Raw genomic sequence first — 9,593 nt, 5'->3', positions numbered from 1 at the left:
CAATACGTGCCTTGCTGCCCCTTCTGTCACTGGGAAAGGACACCGCAAGATCGAACCCAAAGCTAAGCACTTCTCCTATGGCAAGAACAACCAATCTAGTAGGCCAAACCAAACTGATAATTCGAAGAGACTTGCAAAGATAACCAATCATACAAAGAAGATTCAAATATTATTCATAGATAGACTTGATCATAAACCCACAATTCATCGGTCTCAACAAACACACCGCAAAAGGAAGATTACATCGAATAGATCTCCACAAGAGAGGGGGAGAACATTGTATTGAGATCCAAAAAGAGAGAAGAAGCCATCTAGCTACTAACTATGGACCCGTAGGTCTGAAGTAAACTACTCACACTTCGTTAGAGAGGCTTGGATGATGATGTAGAAGCCCTCCGTGATCGATGCCTCCTCCGGCGGAGCTCCGGAACAGGCCCCAAGATGGGATCTTGTGGATACAAAAAGTTGCGGCGGTGGAATTAGGTTTTTGGCTCCTGTTCTGATCGTTTGGGGATACGTGGATATATATAGGAGGAAGAAGTACATCAGTGGAGCTTCAAGGGGCCCACGAGGCAGGGGGTGCGCCCTAGGGGGGCGCCCTCCACCCTCGTGACTGCCTCATGGCTTTCTTGACGGAGGGTCCAAGTCTCCTAGGTCTTATCTGATGAGAAAATCACGTTCCCGAAGGTTTCATTCCGTTTGGACTCCGTTTGATATTCCTTTTCTTCGAAACCCTAAAACAGGCAAAAAACAGCAATTCTGGGCTGGGCCTCCGGTTAATAGGTTAGTCCCAAAAATAATATAAAAGTGGAAAATAAAGCCCAATATAGTCCAAAATAGTAGATAATATAGCATGGAGCAATCAAAAATTATAGACGTTGGAGACGTATCACACATCCCCAATAATAAGAATATGATATTTCTTCTTGACAGTAGGAAGAGGAAATTCAAAACCTCCAAATATAATCGATGGAATTTTTCCAATAGAGTTGATACTATGAACTTGAGGTTTTTTCCTCGAAAAGTGTACCGTATGCTCATCACCATTAACATGAAAAGTGACATTGCCTTTAGTGCAATCAATAACAGCCCCTGCAGTGTTCAAAAAGGGTCTTCCAAGAATAATAGACATACTATCGTCCTCGGGAATATCAAGAATAACAAAGTCTGTTAAAATAGTAACGTTTGCAACTACAACAGGCACATCCTCACAAATACCGACAGGTATAGCAGTTGATTTATCAGCCATTTGCAAAGATATTTCAGTGGGTGTCAACTTATTCAAATCAAGTCTACGATATAAAGAGAGAGGCATAACACTAACACCGGCTTCAAGATCACATAAAGCAGTTTTAACATAATTTCTTTTAATGCAGCATGGTATAGTTGGTACACCGGGATCTCCAAGTTTCTTTGGTATTCCACCCTTAAAAGTATAATTAGCAAGCATGGTGGAAATTTCAGCTTTCGGTATCTTTCTTTTATTTGTAATAATATCTTTCATGTACTTAGCATAAGGATTGGTTTTGAGCATATCAGTTAATCGCATACGCAAAAAGATAGGTCTAATCATTTCAGCAAAGCGCTCAAAATCCTCATCATCCTTTTTCTTGGATGGTTTGGGAGGAAAAGGCATGGGTTTCTGAACCCAAGGCTCTCTTTCTTTACCATGTTTACTAGCAACAAAGTCTTTTTTATCATAACGTTGATTCTTTGACTGTGAGTTATCAAGATCAACGGCAGGTTCAATTTCTATATCATTATCATTACTAGGTTGGGCATCATCATGAACATTATCATTAACATTATTACTAGTTTCAGGTTCATTACCAGATTGAGTTTCAGCATCAGAAATAGAAATATCATTTGGATTCTCAGGTATTTCAACAATAGGATCACTAGAAGCATGCAAAGTCCTATCATTTTTGTTTTTCTTCCTTTTAGAAGGACTAGGTGCATCTATGTTATTTCTCTGAGAATCTTGCTCAATTCTCTTAGGGTGGCCTTCAGGATACAAAGGTTTGTGAGTCATTTTACCACCTCTAGTCATAACTCTAACAGCATTATCATTATCTTTACTATTCAATTCATTGAGCAAATCATTTTGAGCTTTAAGTACTTGTTCTACTTGAGTGGTAACCATAGAAGCATGTTTACTAATAAGTTTAAGTTCACCTTTAACATTAGCCATATAATCACCCAAGTGTTCAAGCATATTTGAATTGTATTTCAATTGTCTACCAAAATAAGAATTAAAATCTTCTTGCTTAGCCATAAATTTATCAAACTCATCTAAGCATGGGCTAGCAAATTTAGTAAATGGGATTTCAGCTTTATCATATCTATAGAGAGAATTTACCTTTACTACCTGTGTCGGGTTATCAAGACCATGAGTTTCTTCAATAGGAGGAGGATTTGGATCATATGTTTATTCAACAAGCGGTAAATTAAGACCATGTATTTCTTCAATAGGAGGTAAATTCTTAACATCTTCAGCTTTAATACCCTTTCCTTTCATAGATTTCTTTGCCTCTTGCATATCTTCGGGACTGAGAAATAGAATACCCCTCTTCTTCAGAGTTGGTTTAGGAATAGGCTCAGGAATTGGATCTGGAGGTGTCCAATTATTTTCATTTGCCAACATATTATTCAATAGAATTTCAACTTCATCCGGTGTTCTCTCCCTGAAAACAGAACCAACACAACTATCCAGGTAATCTCTGGAGGCATCGGTTGGCCCTTTATAAAAGATATCAAGTATTTCATTTTTCTTAAGAGGATGATCAGGCAAAGCATTAAGTAATTGGAGAAGCCTCCCCCAAGCTTGTGGGAGACTCTCTTCATCAATTTGCACAAAAATTATATATATCCCTTAAAGCAGCTTGTTTCTTATGAGCAGGGAAATATTTAGCAGAGAAGTAATAAATCATATCCTGGGGACTACGCACACAACCAGGATCAAGAGAATTAAACCAAATCTTAGCATCACCTTTTAATGAGAACGGAAATATTTTAAGGATATAAAAGTAACGAGTTCTCTCATCTTTAGTGAACAGGGTGGCTATATCATTCAGTTTAGTCAGATGTGCCACAATAGTTTCAGATTCATAACCATGAAAAGGATCAGATTCAACCAAAGTAATTATATCAGGATCAACAGAGAATTCATAATCCTTATCAGTAACAAAGATAGGTGAAGTAGCAAAAGCATGGTTTTTCATTCTAGCATTTAGAGATTGCTTACTCCACTTAGCTAATAACCTTTTGAGTTCATTTCTATTTTTGCAAGCTAAAATAACTAAAGAAGCTTCTTGATCAAAAACATAACCCTTAGGAATAACAAGTGATTCTTCATCATCACTTTCATTAGTATCATCAGATTCAATATTTTCAATTTCTCTAGCTCTAGCAAGTTGTTCGTCAAGAAATTTACCAAGTGGCAAAGTAGTATCAAGCATAGAAGTAGTTTCATCATAAGTATCATGCATAGCAGAAGTGGCATCATCAATAACATGCGACATATCAGAACGAATAGCAGAAGCAGGTGTAGGTGTCGCAAGCTTACTCAAAACAGAAGGTGAATCAAGTGCAGAGCTAGATGGCAGTTCCTTACCTCCCCTCGTAGTTGAGGGATAAATCTTGGTTTTTGGATCTCTCAAGTTCTTCATAATGATAAGCAGATATATATCCCAAGTGACTCAAAGAATAGAGCTATGCTCCCCGGCAATGGCGCCAGAAAATAGTCTTGATAACCCACAAGTATAGGGGATCGCAACAGTTTTCGAGGGTAGAGTATTCAACCCAAATTTATTGATTCGACACAAGGGGAGCCAAGAATATTCTCAAGTATTAGCAGCTGAGTTGTCAATTCAACCACACCTGGAAACTTAATATCTGCAGCAAAGTGTTTAGTAGCAAAGTAATATGATAGTGGTGGTAACGGTAGCAAAAGGTAACAGTAGTAAAAGTAATGTTTTTGGTATTTTGTAGTGATGATAGCAATAGCAACGGAAAAGTAAATAAGCGAAGAACAATATATGGAAAGCTCGTAGGCAATGGATCGGTGATGGAGAATTATGCCGGATGCGGTTCATCATGTAACAGTCATAACCTAGGGTGACACAGAACTAGCTCCAGTACATTGATATAATGTAGGCATGTATTCCGAATATAGTCATACGTGCTTATGGAAAAGAACTTGCATGACATCTTTTGTCCTACCCTCCCGTGGCAGCGGGGTCCTTACGGAAACTAAGGGATATTAAGGCCTCCTTTTAATAGAGAACCGGAACAAAGCATTAACACATAGTGAATACATGAACTCCTCAAACTACGGTCATCACCAGTAAGTATCCCGATTATTGTCACTTCGGGGTTAACGGATCATAACACATAATAGGTGACTATAGACTTGCAAGATAGGATCAAGAACACTCATATATTGATGAAAACATAATAGGTTCAAATCTGAAATCATGCACTCGGGCCCTAGTGACAAGCATTAAGCATAGCAAATTCATAGCAACATCAATCTCAGAACATAGTGGACACTAGGGATCAAACCCTAACAAAACTAACTCGATTACATGATAGATCCCATCCAACCCATCACTGTCCAGCAAGCCTATGATGGAATTACTCACGCACGGCGGTGAGCATCATGAAATTGGTGATGGAGGATGGTTGATGATGATGATGGCGACGGATTCCCCTCTCCGGAGCCCCGAACGGACTCTAGACCAGCCCTCCCGAGAGGTTTTAGGGCTTGGCGGCGGCTCCGTATCGTAAAACGTGATGATTTCTTCTCTCTGTTTTTTCTTCCCGAAACACAATATATGGAGTTGGAGTTGGAGTCGGAGAGGCAATAGGGGGCCCATGAGGTAGGGGGCGCGCCCTAGGGGGGCAGGCGCACCCCCACCCTCGTGGAGAGGTGGTGGGCCTCCTGGCCTTCATCTTTTGTAGGTATTTTTCATATTTTCTGAAAAGTTGCTCCGTGAAATTTTAGGTCATTCCGAGAACGTTCGTTTCTGCACATAAATAACACCATGGTAATTCTGCTGAAAACAACTTCAGTCCGAGTTAGTTCCATTCAAATCATGCAAGTTAGAGTCCAAAACAAGGGCAAAAGTGTTTGGAAAAGTAGATACGACGGAGACGTATCAACCGGCCGCCGCCGCCGTACGCGTACCTGTACGGATCGAGGGGAGAAGGCAGCGAAGGAGCCCGTGATCGAAGCGTTTTCTCATATTTTAGCCACTAAAAAGTTGGACGGCCCGTCTCGGACGACAGACGAAAATCTGGATTAATTGTGTGCTTGGGAGATTAGTATCACCTCATTTATATTATGATTATGATTTTGTCCATACAAATCATAAAAGCGTGTTATGACATGAGAAAAAAGCGCATTGTGACGGTGAACCCACGGAGTCAATCCGTGCTTTATTATTACTAGCAAAAAGGCCCGTGCGTTGCAACGGGTTATACATTATATGTAGAGTAAGCACATTATATGTAGAGTAAGCACAGTACACAAACAATAAATTAGATCAAACAATCTACTCATCATACATTAGCCAGATTGGCCATGAATACTAACACATGAGCCTGTCTTAGGTAGAGCAAATAATTTATCCAGAGGGTAGCAAATGCGCAAAATGAATCACATGAATAGTTTAAAATTGCATTAGAATCTGCAGAGGCTGAAGGATGTGAACTAAATAGTAGAATCATACTGCAGAAGCAGAAACTTTGGATGAAGAGTGAACATGTAGGTACTCATAGATTTAAAGATATATATATATATATATATATATATATATATATATATATATATATTTATCTGAAATATATTGATACCATTGGGTTCGCGCCCGCATACCATTGGGTTTCTTGCTGGCGGAGGAGGAGGAATCTGGCGCTGGCGGTCACGGCGACCATTACGGCCACCGTTGTCTCCATGCTCTAGCCCTGCAGGAACTCCATCATTGGGGTGTGTCGCTCCCCCTTGTGGATTCCCATATTGGCCACGAGATTATAGATAGCAATACATGTTGGGGAACATAGTAATTTCAAAATTTTCCTATGAACACGCAAGATCATGGTGATGCATAGCAACGAGAGGGGAGAGTTTTGTCCACGTACCCTCGTAGACCGAAAGCGGAAGCGTTAGCACAACGCGAATGATCTAGTCATACGTATTCACGATCCGACCAATCAAGTACCGAACGCACGTCACCTTCGAGTTCAGCACACGTTCAGCCCGATGACGTCACTCGAACTCTGATCCAGCCGAGTGTTGAGGTGGAGAGGTGGTGGGCCCCCTAGCCTTCATCTTTTGCAGGTATTTTTCATATTTCCTGAAAAGTTGCTCCGTGAAGTTTCAGGTCATTCCGAGAACGTTTGTTTCTGCACATAAATAACACCATGGTAATTCTGCTGAAAACAACTTCAGTCCGAGTTAGTTCCATTCAAATTATGCAAGTTAGAGTCCAAAACAAGGGCAAAAGTGTTTGGAAAAGTAGATACGACGGAGACGTATCAACCGGCCGCCGCCGCCGTATGCGTACCCGTACGGATCGAGGGGAGAAGGCAGCGAAGGAGCCCGTGATCGAAGCGTTTTCTCATATTTTAGCCACTAAAAAGTTGGACGGCCCGTCTCGGACGACAGACGAAAATCTGGATTAATTGTGTGCTTGGGAGATTAGTATCACCTCATTTATATTATGATTATGATTTTGTCCATACAAATCATAAAAGCGTGTTATGACATGAGAAAAAAACGCATTGTGACGGTGAACCCACGGAGTCAATCCGTGCTTTATTATTACTAGCAAAAAGGCCCGTGCGTTGCAACGGGTTATACATTATATGTAGAGTAAGCACATTATATGTAGAGTAAGCACAGTACACAAACAATAAATTAGATCAAACAATCTACTCATCATACATTAGCCAGATTGGCCATGAATACTAACACATGAGCCTGTCTTAGGTAGAGCAAATAATTTATCCAGAGGGTAGCAAATGCGCAAAATGAATCACATGAATAGTTTAAAATTGCATTAGAATCTGCAGAGGCTGAACGATGTGAACTAAATAGTAGAATCATACTGCAGAAGCAGAAACTTTGGATGAAGAGTGAACATGTAGGTACTCATAGATTTAAAGATATATATATATATATATTTATCTGAAATATATTGATACCATTGGGTTTGCGCCCGCATACCATTGGGTTTCTTGCTGGCGGAGGAGGAGGAATCTGGCACTGGCGGTCACGGCGACCATTACGGCCACCGTTGTCTCCATGCTCTAGCCCTACAGGAACTCCATCATTGGGGTGTGTCGCTCCCCCTTGTGGATTCCCATATTGGCCACGAGATTGTAGATAGCAATACATGTTGGGGTACATAGTAATTTCAAAATTTTCCTGTGAACACGCAAGATCATGGTGATGCATAGCAACGAGAGGGGAGAGTGTTGTCCACGTACCCTCGTAGACCGAAAGCGGAAGCGTTAGCACAACGCGGATGATGTAGTCGTACGTATTCACGATCCGACCAATCAAGTACCGAACGCACGTCACCTTCGAGTTCAGCACACGTTCAGCCCGATGACGTCACTCGAACTCTTATCCAGCCGAGTGTTGAGGTGGAGAGGTGGTGGGCCCCCTGGCCACCCTCGTGGAGAGGTGGTGGGCCCCCTGGCCTTCATCTTTTGCAGGTATTTTTCATATTTTCTGAAAAGTTGCTCCGTGAAGTTTCAGGTCATTCCGAGAATGTTTGTTTTTACACATAAATAACACCATGGTAATTCTGCTGAAAACAACTTCAGTCCGAGTTAGTTCCATTCAAATCATGCAAGTTAGAGTCCAAAACAAGGGCAAAAGTGTTTGGAAAAGTAGATACGACGAAGACGTATCAACCGGCCGCCGCCGCCGTACGCGTACCCGTACGAATCGAGGGGAGAAGGCAGCGAAGGAGCCCGTGATCGAAGCGTTTTCTCATATTTTAGCCACTAAAAAGTTGGACGGCCCGTCTCAGACGACAGACGAAAATCTGGATTAATTGTGTGCTTGGGAGATTAGTATCACCTCATTTATATTATGATTATGATTTTGTCCATACAAATCATCAAAAGCGTGTTTTGACATGAGAAAAAAGCGCATTGTGACGGTGAACCCACGGAGTCAATCTGTGCTTTATTATTACTACCAAAAGGCCCGTGCGTTGCAACGGGTTATACATTATATGTTGAGTAAGCACATTATATGTAGAGTAAGCACAGTACACAAACAATAAATTAGATCAAACAATCTACTCATCATACATTAGCCAGATTGGCCATGAATACTAACACATGAGCCTGTCTTAGGTAGAGCAAATAATTTATCCAGAGGGTAGCAAATGCGCAAAATGAATCACATGAATAGTTTAAAATTGCATTAGAATCTGCAGAGGCTGAAGGATGTGAACTAAATAGTAGAATCATACTGCAGAAGCAGAAACTTTGGATGAAGAGTGAACATGTAGGTACTCATAGATTTAAAGATATATATATATATATATATATATATATATATATATATATATATTTATCTGAAATATATTGATACCATTGGGTTCGCGTCCGCATACCATTGGGTTTCTTGCTGGCGGAGGAGGAGGAATCTGGCGCTGGCGGTCACGACGACCATTACGGCCACCGTTGTCTCCATGCTCTAGCCCTGCAGGAACTCCATCATTGGGGTGTGTCGCTCCCCCTTGTGGATTCCCATATTGGCCACGAGATTATAGATAGCAATACATGTTGGGGTACATAGTAATTTCAAAATTTTCCTGTGAACACGCAAGATTATGGTGATGCATAGCAACGAGAGGGGAGAGTGTTGTCCACGTACCCTCGTAGACCGAAAGCGGAAGCGTTAGCACAACGCGGATGATGTAGTCATACGTATTCACGATCCGACCAATCAAGTACCGAACGCACGTCACCTTCGAGTTCAGCACACATTCAGTCCGATGACGTCACTCGAACTCTGATCCAGCCGAGTGTTGAGGTGGAGAGGTGGTGGGCCCCCTGGCCACCCTCGTGGAGAGGTGGTGGGCCCCCTGGCTTTCATCTTTTGCAGGTATTTTTCATATTTTCTGAAAAGTTGCTCCGTGAAGTTTCAGGTCATTCCGAGAACGTTTGTTTCTGCACATAAATAACACCATGGTAATTCTGCTGAAAACAACTTCAGTCCGAGTTAGTTCCATTCAAATTATGCAAGTTAGAGTCCAAAACAAGGGCAAAAGTGTTTGGAAAAGTAGATACGACGGAGACGTATCAACCGGCCGCCGCCGCCGTACGCGTACCCGTACGGATCGAGGGGAGAAGGCAGCGAAGGAGCCCGTGATCGAAGCGTTTTCTCATATTTTAGCCACTAAAAAGTTGGACGGCCCGTCTCGGACGACACACGAAAATCCGGATTAATTGTGTGCTTGGGAGATTAGTATCACCTCATTTATATTATGATTATGATTTTGTCCATACAAACCATAAAAGCGTGTTATGACATGAGAAAAAAGCGCATTGTGACGGTGAACCCACGG

This window comes from Triticum aestivum, chromosome 4A (assembly GCF_018294505.1).
Source record: "Triticum aestivum cultivar Chinese Spring chromosome 4A, IWGSC CS RefSeq v2.1, whole genome shotgun sequence".
Lineage (NCBI taxonomy): Eukaryota > Viridiplantae > Streptophyta > Magnoliopsida > Poales > Poaceae > Triticum > Triticum aestivum.
The sequence above is the reverse complement of the archived record's forward strand: the minus strand, read 5'-3'. Positions refer to the sequence as shown.